Raw genomic sequence first — 16778 nt, forward strand, 5'->3', positions numbered from 1 at the left:
TGTCTCTGCTCCAGCTCCTTGCTGTCCAACTCTCTATTGATCCAGCTCTCTGCGACCCAGCTCTCTAATATTGAGAGAAAGACTGGGATATTTATACCATGGGGGTAGTGGTAAAAGCTTTGGCTGATAGATACTTTGTGAGGCTTTCTATTTACATATGGAAGTGGATTTCTGCCATGCTGCCAGACTGCTGACTACCTGAAAAATCACACAGGAAAGCATGGTATTCCTGGAGCCAGAGGCCATGTTTATGTTAGAGCATTTGTGGCGGGCACTTCAAAAGGAGTCAGGAAGGATGCCAGGTACTCTGCTGAAAGGAGTCTCAGCACATGAATCCGAGCTGCGTGAGCTTTCTGGACGTGAAGGGACTTCTACTTCACAGCAGGGCCCCCAACAGGCCTCTACACCAGAGGAGGAGGTTTCCACCTGGCTAAAGTAGTTCCCCACAGCCTGGGCCGAGACAGGGGGCATGTGGCTGACTGCCCACCAGCACCCCATCTGGATATAGCTTAAGCCTGGAATCCTACCGGCCAGAGTTAAACAGTACCCTATGTCCCAGGAGGCCAGGCTGGGGATCACTCCTCATATCCGACGCCTGAGTGATCAAGGCGTCTTGGTGCCTTGCCGATCGGCTTGGAATAACCCCCCTTGCTGGTCAAAAAGCCAAATTCAACCAACTATCAGCCAGTCTAGGACTTGAGAGAGGTAAACAAACAGGTTATGGATGATCCAACAGTACCTAATCTTTACACCCTCCTGAGTTCCTTGCCACCTTCCAGAAACTGATACACGGTGTTAGACTTGAAAGATGCCTTCTTTAGCCTGCCTCTGGCCAAAGAGAGCCAGCCCTTCTTTCCTTTTGAATGGCAAGACCAGGAGATCGGCTTCAACGGGCAGCTGACTTGGACCCGCCTGCCGTAGGGATTCAAAAATTTGCCCACCCTGTTTGATGAGGCTCTCCATGAAAACCTGGGTGAGTACCGGCTGGAACACCCCCAGCTCACCCTATTACAATATGTGGATGACATCTTGGTAGCTGCTGCTGATGCCTCGCAGTGTCAGCAGGGAACTAGAGACCTCCTGGCAACCCTAGGTAGACTGGGATATCGGGCATCTGCCAAGAAAGCCCAAATATGCTGGAGAGAGGTCAGCTATTTGGGATACATATTAAAAGAAGGACAAAGATGGCTTACAGGTGCCAGGAAGAAAACAGTGCTAAAAATACCCACCCCTCAGTCCCAGAGGGCAGTGAGGGAGTTCCTGGGGTCAGCAGGATTCTGCCCCTTGTGGATCCCAGGATTTACTGAACTGGTGAGGCCCCTCTATGAAGTCACATGGGAACGCAAGCCCTTCGTTTGGACAGAGGTCCAGGAAGAGGCTGTCAGTAAGATCAAACAGGCCCTCCTAGCCGCCCCAGCCCTTAGGACTTCCGGATGTTGCTAAGCCTTTTCATCTTTTCATAGATGAAAAGAAGGGAGTGGCCAAAGGAGTCCTAACTCAGACTCTGGGGCCCTGTAACAGGCCGGTGGCATATCTATAAAAAAAACTGGACCGAGTTGCCGCTGGGTGGCTGCCATGTTTGTGAATTATAGTAGCCATGGCCCTTCTAGTCAAGGATGTGGACAAGTTAACCTTAGGACAAGAATTATGTATCACAACCCCTCATGCCATCGAGGGAGTTCTCAAGCAGCCACCCGACCGCTAGTTGAGCAATGCCTGGATGACTCACTATCAAAGCTTACTCCTTAAGCCCCCAAGGATGCATTTTCTCCCAAGCACAGCCCTCAATCCAGCCACACTGCTGCCTGATCCAGACCTGGACATGCCCTTGCACGATTGCGTGGGAATCCTGAGCCAAGTGCACGGGCTCAGAAAAGACCTGACCAATCAGCTGCTTCCTGATGCAAAAGCCACTTGGTTTACTGATGGCAGCAGTTTTGTGCAAAATGGACAGAGGTATGTGGGGGCAGCCGTAGTAACAGAAAGTGAAACTGTCTGAGCGGCAGCTCTACCTGCGGGGACTTCAGCCCAGAGAGCTGAGTTGATAGCCTTGACCGAGGCTCTTAAATTGGGCAAGGACAAAAAATTAAATGTATATATGGATAGCCCGTATGCCATTGCCACAGCCCATGTACATGGAGCCATCTACCAGGAGGGGGGGCTGCTCACAACTGTGGGAAAGCCTATTAAAAATACACAAGAAATCCTAGACTTACTGGCTGCCCTATGGCTACCCAAGAAACTGGCTATCATCCATTGCCCTGGGCACCAGAAGACAGATAGGCCTATGGCCTGGGGAAACCAGAGGGCAGACCAGGTTGCCAAGGAGATGGCCCTGAAAGCAACCTTAGTCCTGGCTATCCATCTGCTGGACCCAGGGCCACCCGTGCTACCAGACCAACCTGATTATTCTCAGAAAGATCTGAAGCTGATACACAAACTTCCCATGACCCAAAAGATTGATGCCTGGTGGCATACAGGGGACTGCAGGATTATCCTTCCAAGTAGCCTAGCCAAAGATCTTCTCAGTCATATCCACCGGACCACCCACCTGGGCACTCGAAAGACAGAAGACCTCCTAAGAAACGCCCATCTCAAGGTTCTGAACCTCTGATCACATGTCGATCCAATTGCCTCCAAATGTCTTAGCTGTAGGCTGACGAATGCTGAGAACCTTTCCAAAGAACAGGGGACCCGGTTGAGAGGCTCCAAGCCCAGAGCCCACTGGGAAATGGACTTTACAGAGATAAAACTGGGCAAATATGGTTATAAATATCTTTTAGTTCTGGTAGATACTTTTTCAGGATGGACTGAAGCGCATCCCACTGAAGCATATGACTGTACACACAGTCGCCAAGCGGCTACTGGAAGACATTCTTCCAAGGTATGGTGTGCCAGCTCTTCTGAGCTCAGACAACGGACTGGCCTTCACCTCTCAGGTAACGCAAGAGTTAGCCAAAATATTGGGGGCAAAATGGAAATTACACCTTGCGTACAGGCCCCAAAGCTCTGGACAGGTAGAGAGGATGAATAGAACCCTAAAAGAGACCCTTACTAAATTAACCATGGAGACTGGCAGGGACTGGGTGGCTCTCTTTCCCTTTGCTCTATATAGGGTGCGAAACTCACCCTACCTGTTAGGTTTAACTCCATTTGAGATCATGTTTGGAAGACCCTCCTCCCATCCTCCCCAATTTAAAAGCTGAGTTAATTGCTGAGTTTGATAACCATAAATTGCTTGATTCTCTTGAGGCTGTGGCACATGCCAACAAGGACATATGGCCCTGTCTGAAAGTTATTTATGAGACTGCTCCTCCTCCTACCCCACACAACTACCAGCCTGGCGATTGGGTCTATGTCTGCAGACACTGCCGTGAGACCCTAGAACCTCGCTGGAAAGGACTGTACATGGTGCTCCTGACTACCTCGACTGCAGTGAAAGTAGACAGAGTTACCGCCTGGATTCATCACACCCATGTCCGGCTTGCGAGCCCACACCCAGACCCAGACGACCTTCGCCCTCCACTGATCACTGCACTGGATCCCAAAAATGGAAAGTCCACAAGGACACGGACAACCCTCTCAAGCTAAGACTTTATTGTTCTTAATGGCTTCTATATTGTCCTCTGGCAACGCTCACCCTAACCTTCCCAACACTATGCTCTGGAGATTCTCTGTCAGGGAAACATACCAGGGAGAAACCAGGTGACTGACACAGCCAACTGCCCCCTAGTGGGCTGCCGAGAGCCCCTAGACATCATAGTGTACCCCAATGCCAGTAGCCACACAAATGATGAATATGTCTGCTTTCCTTATTGGCAGACAGACTCGTCATGTTTAAAAGACAGCACCCTCTTTGGAGGGTGCTGCTACTTCTGCAAGCTAGAGACAGGCCTAACCTGGGGACAAATAGGGATTACAGGAAAGGAGAGGTCCATATTCCTATTGGAAAATGGCCAACCTTATTCCCGAACATATGTTGCAGATCCCTGGAATGAATGTTGGCATACTGGGGTAGTAGGAAAGTTCTACCCAGGGGGATTCACCAGTTACCCCACTGCTGATTTCCACATTTCCCACCAGCTTGTGCTGGAAGCTCAGCCTATACTGACCCATCATAGCATTATTGTACAGGAAAAACAAATGGAGGAGCAGACAAAATCAACCATGTCCTGGAATCAATATATACAATATGTGGTGGACTTTTTACCCTTCACCAACCACCCCATTGCCTCTAATTGCTTTCTTTGTGCATCTAGCAATAGACCCTTGCTGACCGCAGTACCAGTTAATGCCACCCTCTCTAAGACTCCAGGATATAGCTCCTCTGACGGTCTGTTTGGTGGGCGTTCCCCTGTTTGAACAATCACCTGACTACCCACTTTGCATTTCTGGTGAAGCCATTCCTGCCCATCACAAGTGCCTTGCTAATGTGACTCTTTCTGGAACTGCTTGCGTCAGTCTTCCCCTTTTTCTCTGGTATGGGGGAGACATTTTGACCTGCGTTAATTCCTCTCAGCCTGCCTTTTGTGTTCCAGTAATCATCACCCCCCAGGTGTACTTGTTCGAGGAGGAAGAGGCTGCTTTTCTCCTCCATGACCGATTGCAGAGAGAAATCTTCATTCCCCTGTTAGTGGGTCTGGGACTCGCCCTCTCAGTAGGCTCCCAGAGTGCGGTGACTGCTGCTGTCGTTCAAACCAGTCATCTGGCAGGGGACTTCCAGGACAAGTTAGACCAGGCAGTGGCGTCCACAGCCAACAGCCTTGAGTCCCTCCAACGACAAATGAATTCACTTGCAGGAGTGGTGCTTCAGAACAGGTGAGCTCTGGACCTAATCACAGCTGAACAGGGGGGAACTTGCATGGTTTTGAGGAAAATTCTGCTTCTTTGTCAATGAGTCTAGTATTGTTGAAGAAAATGTAAAAACCCTCAAACACCTCTACCAGGAACTCCTCTCCAGATACCAACCTACAAAGCCACAAAATTGGTGTGAACAACTGTTCAATTGGTCTCCCTGGCTTACCACTCTACTTTCAGCCTTGACTGGGCCCATAATCCTCCTCCTGTTAGTGTTAACTGTTGGGCCATGTATTATTAATTGGCTGACTGCCATTGTTAGAGAGCAGGTGAATGCAGTACAACTCATGGTCCTGAGGTCCCAGTATCAGCCCGTAGACCCCCTCATTAGAGATCACGATCCAGACCCATGATTGGGTCATCCCTAGTTACTAGGAGAGGGGGAAATGTGAGACTCTGACTCGTCCTACCACTTCTTTCTGCTTCTGTAATCTGCTTGGCTTAAGACGGCACTAACTCCATTTTGACTAGCTGTTTCAGGCAAGCCTGGGCATGCCCAGGCACGTTGTAATCTTGTTTTACCACCCCCATCCCAGAAAGCTATAGATCAAGCAAGCCTGGGGTATATAGCAGCCTTATAAGGTAAAAACAGAAACTTCTGGCCCCATGGATACCAGTCAGTGCATTCTAATACCCTAAAGATAGCCCCTACCAATAAGAATCCTCCCCGTACTTAGGGTATAGGACCATCCAATCGTTTTAAAGGATGCTTGGTGCGAGTGGGCTTCTGTGAAACTTCCATATAAAAACCTAACCTACCCTAGATTGGAGCTCTCAGTACAGATCCTCTGCATCAGTGAAATCTGAGGGCCTGAGCTTAAGCCCAAATAAAGGCTCTTTGCTTTTACATGCTCTCTGGACTCCTTGGTGGTCATTGGGGGTCGCAGGATTGGGGTGCAACAATGGTCAGGTAAATATATTCATCTTATGTGAAGAGGTTCCAAATGGTCCATTGGACACATTCAGTCTCTTGGAGACCTGCATACTCTGGGTCTAAGGCCAGCTGCCCTGCTGCCTGGCGTATGCCTCCTTCTGCTGCCATCTTGTTTCTGCTTTGCCTTCTTAAAGTAAAATGAAACATTGAAATTAATTACACTGTAATATACATAAAACTGATTACCTCCTGGTGGAATGATAGGTTCCTATTTTGTAAATTAACAGATTGCCTTCAGAGTAGTGTTTGTGATACAGGGTATAACTTTTTGCTGTGAGTTGGACATGCTGTCCATAGTATAGTATCTGGTAGGAAAATCTCATTTCATTGGCACAACTTCACAACTTGGCCAATATAGAGGGACTCAAACAGTTTATTAGATGCCAGGTGTGGTGTTACACCCTTGTAATCCTAGCAGTTCAGAGGCTGAGGCAGAAGGATCATGAGTTCAGTCCAGGCCACATAACAAACCTTGTGTTAAAAAAGAAAGAAATTGGGCATAGTGGAAGCAGGGCATGGTGGCACACACCTGTAATTTGAGCACTCTGGAAATAGGAAAAACAAGATTTAAGGCCAATGTGGGCTATATATCAAGACCAGAAAAAAACAAAAACAAAAAAACATTTACTGGTTCTAAGGATGTATTTTTGAACATTTTCTGCTTACATTTTCATCAAGGGAGCGAGATAGCAAGTTTTTTTTTTCTTGTTTTTTTTGAGACAGGGTCTCCCTGTAGCCCCAGCTGTCCTGGAACTCACTATGTAGACTAGGCTGGCCTTGAACTCACAGAGATCCTCCTGCCTCTGCCTCCCAAGTGCTGGGATTAAAGGCATGCGCCACCACGCCTGGCTAGAGATAGCAAGTTTTAAAGTGCAAAAACTATTTTAGCAGTTAGTTGATAAGATGGGAGACATGAAAATGACTTGTAACCTATAAGGAGTGTTTGTTCCATGAGAAAGGAAAAGTGTTGATACTGTGGGAAACAGAGTTGTTAATTGTAGAATGAAATCCTTGAGAAACTAAGAGGAATGGGATCCAGTATATAAATGGAGGAAATGCCTCGATATAAGACTAGATACTTTGTCCATTTTTGTGGTGCGGGGGAGAGACAGAAAGCATATATTCAGATTTGGCAGTGAAAGAAGAGAAAGATGATTGCTTCTTGTTTGGTTTAGTTTTGTTTCTGTAAAATATAATATAATTAGTTTAAAACCAAGTACAGAAGGAGAAATGGGAGACACAGAGTTGAGAGATGGCTTGAAGTAAAAAGTGGGAAAGCAAATAGGTTGGAGAATTATTTTTATTTCAGTGTCGGGGGATCAAACTTGAGGCCAGGGTCTCATACATGTTAAGTATGAAGTTTTTGTATTTTTGTTGAGACAGGGTCTCCCTGTAGCTTCAACTAGCCTAGAACTCACTATGCAGACCAGGCTGGCCTCCATCTCACAGAGATTTGCCTGCCTCTGCTTCTGAGTGCTGGGATTAAACACTTGCAGCACCACACCCAGCTTATTTGATTTTTTTTTTAAATCTTTTTGAGACAGGGTTTCCCTGTAGCCCCAGCTGGCCTGGAACTCACAGAGATCTGCCTGCCTCTGCTTCCTAAGTGCTGGTACTAAAGGTATGCACCACCATGCCCAGTGTTTGATTTTTTTTTTTAGAAAGGGTCTCATTAAGTACTCCTGACTGGCCTGGAACTCACTATGTAGACCAGGCTGGCCTTAAACTCACAGAAGTCCATCTGCCTCCCAAATGTTGGAATTAAAGGTATGTATCACCATGAACTGGCCCTTAGGTATGAGTATTTTAAAGTGTTGGATGCCTATTTGTTATTGGTGTGTATCAGTTTAAAACCAGACCAGTCAGCATGATAGCATGTCTCTCTCCAGCAACACAGCTGACTTGGATTAAATTTAGTCAGGGAAAAGATTTTGTCAGAGAACAAACATGAGAAAAAGAGAAGCAGGAGAGTTCAGAGTCTTTAGAGTTCAGTGACTTTATAGTCTGATAAAACAGATCCAAAATGACGGCATTGGGGATGGGGATGATTAGAAATAAAAGCCTTGTACTAAAGTCAGATCAGTGGGTTGAACATTTGCGTGTGTGTGTGTGTGTGTGTGTGTGTGTGTGCTGGTCCTTATGCTTGCTAGGCAAGCACTGTACCACTAAATTATATCCCCAGCCCTGGATCGAAAATCCTAAATGGAAGTGGAGAAATGCTAGGTAGGAATACTAAAGTGAATAGACTGGAAGGAAAGGAGGCGGACAGTCACAGTGGTGCATCGAAAATCAAGATTTGAGATTTATCTTTACTGTGGTGACAAAGAATGACAGGGAGTCTGTGGCTAAGACGGGGTAGAAGACAGCAGTAGTGAAGGTGAGAAGGTCAAGAGACTAAGACATTAGCTGGATCATCTTTACAGATGTGAAGTGCCTGAGCATGGTGGTACAGCAGAGATGGAATGGGAGCCTGGGGAGGGGCATGCGTAAGGGATCTGTAGATGTCCCAGCCAGAACAGTTTTTTGGTTTGAGTTTGTTGCTGTGTGATTGTATTTTATTTGTAGCTATTATAAAACCTTTTGTCTCTAGGGTGTTTATCATAGCATATTTTAGGTCTTTTGTATTGTTTGAACCTTCCCCTTTATTATTTTTTGGTGCTTGTAAGCTTTCCTCAATCTTAGGTGGGTTTCTTAAGCATTGTTGGATGGCTGCTATTATGGGGAGAAAGGAAAGGGGAAAATTGTGTCTTTCCTGGATTTCCTTTTTATGAGCCAGATATGCAATGTTAGTCCAGACCTCTGGATCAGAAATGTCTGCTGACAGGATGAGGGTGTAAATTGAGATACTTTATTTCAAAATTTTAAGCTTTCTTTTTGGGAAATCTTAAGTCCTCTTGATTTAAGCAAGGCTCTAAGGGAGCGAATTTGGAGTTTTTTCTGGCGTGATGCTGAATTACCCATTATAAAAAGGAAAATAGTGTTGTCTAGTGTTTAATGTTCCTAGAGCAGTCTGACACCAGGGGATTGGAACGCGCTGACAGACACAAGCATGGCTGCAGAGTTAAGGTCTACAGAAAAAAAAAAATGGCTTTTTTAAATCTTTTGTTCATTTGTTTATATGGCGCAAGCCACCTTGAACTTTCAAGTGCTCCGCAGGGGCTAGTTAATTTAAATTCTCACCTAACTGGTTTTAGCTGTGGTTTGAGTACCCCGGGGGCAAGATAACAAAACCGATTAGGGAAGTTTATTTTAGAAGCTGAAAATACAAGGAGGAAAAGAGAAAAGAGACTGCCAGGCCCCACGAGTGGGGTGGCTTAGAGGCACAGCTGACTTTTAATCTCCTGATGGGAGATGAAAGAGAGATTTGCCAGGCCCCACGAGTGGGGTGGCTTGGGGGCACAGCTGCCTTTTAATCTCCTGATGGGAGATGAAAGAAAGATTTTCGATCCCGCTAAGGTGGGGATGGCTTAAAGGCACAGCTGCCTTTTAATCTAGGAGAAAGGGATTGCTAATGCCCTTCTGATGGAAGGGATACTCACGAATTCTGCATTCCAGGGGGCGCCAGCTGCTGGCTGGCGCAGGGTTCGGAGGCTCTCACGTTGGGCGCCAGCTATTGCTGTGTGCGTCTTGTGGGCGCGGTTTTCGCATGCCGCGCTGCTGTTGGCTGGGGTGCGCGGGTTTTGCGCACCACTGGGTGGGTCTCTCTGGCTCTCCACGGCTGCCGGGAAGTGCAGGCGGGGCTCTGTAGGATTGGCTGGTCCGCTCCGGGCCGGGCGAGTGCAGACTCTGCGGGGGGCTGCAAGCTGCCGGGCGGGTTCTGCGCCAAGCTGCCGGCCGCTCCCTCTGAGCATACGATCCGTTGGCCACCGGATCGCGAGGGGAGGTGCAAGAATGGCGAATGCAAGATCTTCACAAGTGGTTGTTGACGGAAGGATAGCCCCCTCCGGGAAGACTGAATCACAGGCTGGTTCCAGACACAGGGAGACACAGATACAGCTCCCGACAAGTTCAGAGATACAGCTTTGCTTTATTGGTGTGAAACCAAAAGATTTATAGTGTGGAGGCAGTAACAAAAGCCTCAGTTGATAGGTGCTCCTAGGATGCCCCATTTACATGTGGCGGTGGGCTTCTATCAGGCTATCAGACAGTGCCTGATTATCACATAGGAAAAACGTGGCAGTTTCTATGCCAGAGGTCATGTATCTGTGGCGGCCACTTCAAAGTGAGCCAGGAAGAGAGTAGGAAGACTGGTCAGTGAGATGGTAAGGCGCTTGCCACCAAGCCCAACGACCTGCGTTCGATCAGCACTTTCTTCTGATCTTCCCAGAGCACACTTATGTAGGCAAAACAGTCATACATATAAAATTAATGTTTTAATTTTATTTTTTAAGTGTAGGAGTGTTATGACTGCATGTGTGTAAGTGCACCCATGTTGTGACGTGCTCAAGGATGGTTGTTAGCTGCCATGTGGGTGCTGGGATTTAAACCCAGGCCTTCTGCAAGACCAGCCAATGCTCTTAACCCCTGAGCCATCTCTCCAGCCCCCACATGGGGTTCTTAATGACAAAATCTGGTATCATAAACTTTAGAAAAGTTTATAAAAGCTATGGTCTTGAAAGAGGGTGATTAGTTGTTCCAAAATAACAATGATATGATATCAAGAACCTGAAGTGAACTGATAGATATTTATTGCATGCCTAGTATGTACACAATAGTACTTTAGATGTTACAGTTTAATGTGTAGATGATTAAACAACATCCATTCAAAAGACTTGTAGAGATGCCCAGATTTTTGCTGTCCCTCAGTAAGGATAGAAGGGAAATTGCTAGGATCTGAGTTCCAGAGAGCAAATCTCAAGGGTTTGGGAACAAGGAGGTAGGACAGCTGTGTCAACATAGCATGGAGACTAGAGATGACTTTTGGTGGTGCTCTAGGTAACCAGGTAGGAGACATTGTGGGATTAGTCCTGGTAATTTCATAAAATAAGAAGAAGAGCATGGAGCTACCAGGTAGCATTTCACATGCGCACCAAGGAGTATACTGAAGTCTAAATCTATATTTAAGTATTTTTCATTTATTCCCTTATTGGTCACATTTTATAGATGTTGGTACTGAGCCAAGTTGGCTCATTAAAGTAGTGCAGGTAAAAAGATTTAGCCCAGTGTCCTATAAGAAGCACCCAGGGACAGGAAAGGTAGATATAACAACAGATACACAAGACAAAGTGAGAAATCTGTAGATTCATTTAAACCGCTATGTTTGTGTTGAATGCATGAGTTAGCTATGCTTGTTTTCCCCAGGTAGACTCTCATTTCTCCTCTATTTCCTCTAGTGGAGGAAGATGATTTGTCTCTGCTGACATTGCTGCTGGAGGAGAATGAGTCAGCCTTGGATTGTAATTCAGAAGAGACTAACTCCTTATCCCTGGAAAATGGTGAGCCAGATGAATTTGATGAGCTTTTTGAAGCTGATGGTGATGGTGACTCTTACACACAAGAGGCTATTGGTGGAACAGTGATAAAAGCAGACCAGAAGGAGAATTTGGCCACTCTCTTTGGAGATGTAGGGGACTTAACAGTTGATGAAGTACCTACTTTGCAAGTTGAAAACAAAGTCCTCTCTGCTTCTGCTCCCAGTCAAGAGAAAACCAATTAGGAGTTGCAAGGTATCCTGATCACTTGCTTTCTTCAACTTGATAAAGTAAATGAAGACCACAAGCCTGAGAGTTTTCATCAAAATAGCTGTAGATTCAAGGGTGGTAATAAATGACTTAGTAAAAACTAATAATTGGTGCTACAGAGATGGCTCAAACAGTAGAGTGCCTATTGTACAAATGTGGGGACCTGAATTTGGATCCCCACACTCACTTAGAAGTTGGGTGCTGTTGCGTGCATCTGTAACCACACTGTAGGGGTTATACTGAGCCCCTGGCATTTATTGGTCAGCAAGTCTAACAGAATCTGTGAACTCCAGGCTCAATGAGAGACCCTTTCCCAAAAACTAAGATGAGCAATCAAGGAAGACACCCAGTGTTGACCTTTCGCCCCTATGCATATATGTGCACACACGCACATGCATACACACACACAAAATTTGTATGAATTGGCAGGTGCACCATTTAAAGTCAACACTTCAGCATTCAGGGGCCTCCTGATAACCTTGTCAGCTAATCATAATCAATGTTCTGTAGAATAACTTTAGCACTGTTCATGTTTCCTGCAGAATATATTACTTTAGGATTTATGTGCATGGGAAGACAAGGGCAAGCCTGCAATCTAAGCAAGACCATTGCTGAACTGCAGCTTTGAGGCATGTCCCTTTCTTCATCATCATCTCATTATATTTTTAAGTTATAACAAGATTCAGTGCTTGACTATTTTTTCTAATACAGGAGCTAACACATTACTTATGATATTTCAATTTGTGAGGTAAACATTGTTGTTTAACTCTATAAACTTGTTAACTGTAGAATTGCATCTGGTATGTGTGTCCGTAGTACAAATTTCTCTTCTGTTTTTGTTTTTCAGGCAGGATCTTACTATGTAACCCAGGCTGACCTCAGTCTCTGCCCAGCTCAGCCTCCTGAGATCTGGGATTACAGGTGTTGTACCACCATGCCCAGCCAGTCGTATAAGTTTGTAACTAACACAGATGTCAAAGGCTTGGTTACTAGAGATAAAAAGTTTGTTTCTTGGGGTTGGAGAGATGACTCAGTGTTTAAAGCACACTGGCTGCTTTTACAGAGGATCTGGGTTCAGTTCCCAGCACCCACATGGCAACTAACACCGTCTGTAACTCCAGCTCCAGGGGATCCAACACCCTCTTCTGTCCTCTGCAGGCAAAACATTCATATACATAAAATAAAACTAAATAAATGTTTAAGTTTTATTTCTCTAAGGATAGTCTTTGAAGTATAAAAGTTAATCATGAGCCAGTGTTTGTGTCAGGGATAGCATTCTCTCCCAACTTATTTTTAATGTTTTTATTTTGTAGATGAAGTAAAGAAGTTGCAAGAACAGATGAAACTCTTACAGGAGCAGCTAAAAGCAGCATCAGTTAAACAGCTTTCAAGTTCAGCCCTTCCACACAAATCTGGTAATAAAACTGCAATTCTGACAATACTATAAATTTTTGTTATCTGGAAACTATAGCATTGCTGTTTTCATCCAGCTTCTGTCAAAACAGCCTTTGAGTCCCTCTAAACTGGCTTTACTAATTTCTCTTCTTTTCAATCAAGAAAGTAAGTCTCCACGGCTCTTCTCCCTTCTTAAGAAGAAAGTTCAGCACATTCAGGAGTCAGCATGCTTTTCTGCACAGCTTGATATCCCTGGTCTCCCCAGAACCAAGCAAGTGGCACGGATGCCAAAGACTTCGACAGGTGTAGTACTCAAGGCTTCACTGGGTCTCATTGCTCTAGCTCTATTGAAAATATATTGTGGCACTGCAGTACTCGTGTATGTATGGATGTCTGTCTGTTTTTGGTCTGTCTTAGCTCCCTATCAAGAAGAGTTACTGGGACTGGAGAAATGGCTCAGTGGTTAAGAGCACTGGCTGCTCTTGCAGAGGACCCAGGTTCAATTCCCAGCACCCATATGGTAGCTTACAACCATCCATATCTCCAATTCTAGGGAATCTGACTCTGACACCCTCTTCTGACCTCCGCAGGCATTGCAGGGTATGGGTGTACTTACATACATGCAGGCAAAGCACTCATACACATATAATAAATAAAATTTAAAAAAGAAGAGTTAGTTTCTCAGGAATGGAAGCTATATGATATACTTGGCTCTTATGTGTCTGAAAAGTACTTAGTAGAACATCCTATAATATAACTTTGCTTGCTTGGACTGTAGCACATATAACTACTGGATTGAGTTTGTGTGTATGCATGTTTGTGTGAGTATGCATATACACATGTGGGCATGTGTGTGGAGGTCAGAGGCCAATGTCAGTGTTCTTCAGGCATTGTCTATCCTATTTATTATTTATTTATTATTTGTTATTTATGTATTTATTTATTTATTCATTCATTCATTTATTTATTTATTTATTAGCTTTTTGAGACAGGGAGTCCCTGTATCCCCAGCTGGCCTGGATTCGCTATGGAGCCAGGCTAGCTTCAAACAGAGATCTGCCTACCTCTGCCTCCATAGTACTATTTATTTATTTTTTGAGACAGGATCTCTCACTGGACTGGAGCTCAACACGTAGGCTAGACTGACTGACTAGCAAGTCCTGGGGATCCACTGTGTCTCCCTCTCCCCAGCAGTGGGATTATGAGTGTGTGTACCACTATGCTTCTTTCTTTTCTCTTAAATTTACTCTGGGGATGTGAGCTAAGGCCCTCATGCTTACATTATCAACAATAGCCATTTCCCAAACCTCCTAGATTGAGTTTTTACATTGGAAATCTGGAGGTGTAATCTTTAGACTTGTGAGACAAAGGCACATAGTTTTTTATGACGTGTGACGTTGTATCTGAAGCTATGCTGTATTGAGCTAGGGGATCCCTTCTTTAGAAAAAGCTTATTTGCAAGTCGAGCGTAGTGGTACAGGCCTTTAGTCCTAGCAGAGGCAGGCCGATCTCTGTGAGTTCAAAGCCAGTCTGGTCTACATAGAGAGTTCAGTTGGGGCTACAGGGAGACCCTGTCTCAAAAAGACAAAAAAAAGGAAAAGCTTATTTGCCAGGAGCATAGTAGAGTGGTAACAAAATGTCTATACACAAGAAACACATGAAAATTATTTCTAGGCCCTTATATTGTTTTTATTAAACTGCCTCACTTTGCTCAAAAGACCCAATACAAATGATCTAAGGATAATAGTTAGATGAGACAGTATGTTATTGGCTACATTTATTCAAAAAGGCCTTCTTGAATAGCTTTGGCCTAGCACACAGTAGTAGATGATTGCTACAGCATTGGAGAGCTCATACTAATTGGATAGCAGATTATCTGTTCAATTTACACACTTCTGAGTTTCTAATTTGAGGTATAGTCCCTCAAGACTTTTGGAATTACTAAGGTATTTCATTTTAGCAGTGTCCATAATTAGGTTTTGCATGAGTGGGACTTCTAGGGTTGTGGCAACCCTTTAGTCTGGGAGCAATGATCCAAAGTCCTTTGGGGGTAAACAAAACAGCCTTATCAAAGAGAATGTGATATTTTATTATGGACTAGACCTAATCTTTCTGATATTTGCACATATTGTAAACAATTCTAAAATATAAATACTAGCCATATCAGGAATATTTAATGCATGCATAGTCAAGAGTTTCCTGGTGCCCTGTTTGCATTCCCACCCCACAAATAAAATGGAATGTACTAAAATGAAGCAAGAAAGAAGAAAAGGGAATTAACCTTTGTAATTCCCAAGGTAGAATTTGATCTAAGCACAGATCTTACCTAATCCTTTGTTTGGAAGCCAACACAGTACTCATATAGGGTGAATTCACAGCAAAAGTTATTACATTTAGAATTGCACTCTCTAATACAGTAGCTACTAGTTTCATGTGTCTATTTAAATTCACATTAGAAATATTTTCTTAGACTAGTCACATTTTATGTGACTGATGGCTACATATGTCTGGTGGGTACTATTGTAAAACACTAAAACACAGTATTTCCATTGCCACAGAAATGTAATGGAGACAGCACTGCTGAGATTTGGAGAGTAGTCAGAAAGTGGTCTTGTTCTCTGTCAAAATTTAGTTACAAGGCATCCTTGGTATGTGCCTGTAATTCCAACATTTGGATTAACATAAATTTTAGACCATCCTGGGGCTGCATAGTGAGACTTAGTCTCAAAACAACAAAAAATATTCTAAGGGGCTGGAGAGATGGCTCAGCTGTTAAGAGCACTGGCTGCTCTTGCAGAGGACCTGGGTTCAGTTTCCAGCACCCACATGGAGCCTAATAGCTGTCCTAAACTCCAGTTCCAGGAGATCTGACACCTTCTTCTGGCCTCCTCAGGCATTGTACAGCATGAATGCAGGCAGAACACTCATACACATAAAATAAAACTAAATAAATAAAAACTATCCTATATGTTGATTGCAAAAAAGAATTCTGTAAGCAAGTTTTGTGCTTCTTGGTCATTCTCTTTTCACTTCTTATGTTAATTTTCTAGAATCTAAAGGCTCACCTTCAGGGAGGACAAGTGCACCCTCCCAATCACAATAGGCTGTTTCCAATATTTTGAAGCTGAAAAGCTCATCTTCAAGGACAGCAAGCATATCTTCCCAACCGCTGCAAGCTATTCCTGACAACAAACCCAGTTGGATGACTAGAAATCAGAATTCAGGCACCCTTGAGAATTCTGGGGAACAGGTCTCACAGGGTTCCCAGGTCTCTGTGGAAGCCTTCTCAGGCTTGTGGCTCAGGTAGGTAACTGTAACATCCTTTTCCATCCCTTTCTCTGTACCGTTGCAATGCCCTTCTTCCTGTCAGAAGATGGGTCTTCTAGAAGCAGAGTGTGTGTGCAGCAGATTTACAAACTGACAGAACTGGATTTAACTCAGTATCATATGGTATGAATTGCTTAGGGAACACATTGTTTTTGTTTTCTTTTTTAAGTTTTTTCTTTTATTATTTTTATTTTATGTGTATGAGTGTATTGCCTGCATGTATATAAGTGTAGCCATATCATGCAGTGCCCATGGAGGTCAGAAGAGGATGGTCAGATCCCCTGGAACTAGAGTTATGGACAGTTGTTAGCTGCCATGTGGGTGCTAGGTACCAAACCCAGGTCCTCGGCAAGAGCAGCCAGTGCTCTTAACCACTGAACCATCTCTCCAGGCCAGGAACATTTATTCATGTTTACATAATAAAAAATATTTAACCTGTTAAAAGGAAATGGGTAAATACTTAATCAGAAATTGGTAGGCAGAAACAGTGATATAGATTTTATTTTAAAATTTTCTATCTTTAGGTACAATTTATACAATTTTTATTTTATGCAGTGCTAGGGACTGTAGACCATTTTTTTAAA

General features: G+C 44.3%; 1 long non-coding RNA gene across 9 annotated transcripts in view; it reads left to right on the top strand.

Annotated features, from left to right (window-relative positions):
• Positions 1 to 248: 248 nt before the first annotated feature.
• The window catches only part of LOC103741694, a 44095-nt gene continuing 27565 nt past the window's right edge, over positions 249 to 16778 (top strand). For 6 of the 9 annotated variants that reach the window (XR_003851003.1, XR_003851007.1, XR_003851009.1 and 3 more), the window contains exons 1-6: positions 249 to 4818; positions 11125 to 11457; positions 12320 to 12393; positions 12786 to 12887; positions 13030 to 13170; positions 15918 to 16170. This is a non-coding gene — a long non-coding RNA (uncharacterized LOC103741694). The remainder of the gene's footprint in view (positions 4819 to 11124; positions 11458 to 12319; positions 12394 to 12785; positions 12888 to 13029; positions 13171 to 15917; positions 16171 to 16778) is intronic. The other 3 variants (XR_003851006.1, XR_003851010.1, XR_003851004.1) reach the window with 3 other exon arrangements.

Source organism: Nannospalax galili, unplaced genomic scaffold, assembly GCF_000622305.1.
Source record: "Nannospalax galili isolate Female #2095 unplaced genomic scaffold, S.galili_v1.0 scaffold741, whole genome shotgun sequence".
NCBI classification, from domain to species: Eukaryota; Metazoa; Chordata; class Mammalia; order Rodentia; family Spalacidae; genus Nannospalax; species Nannospalax galili.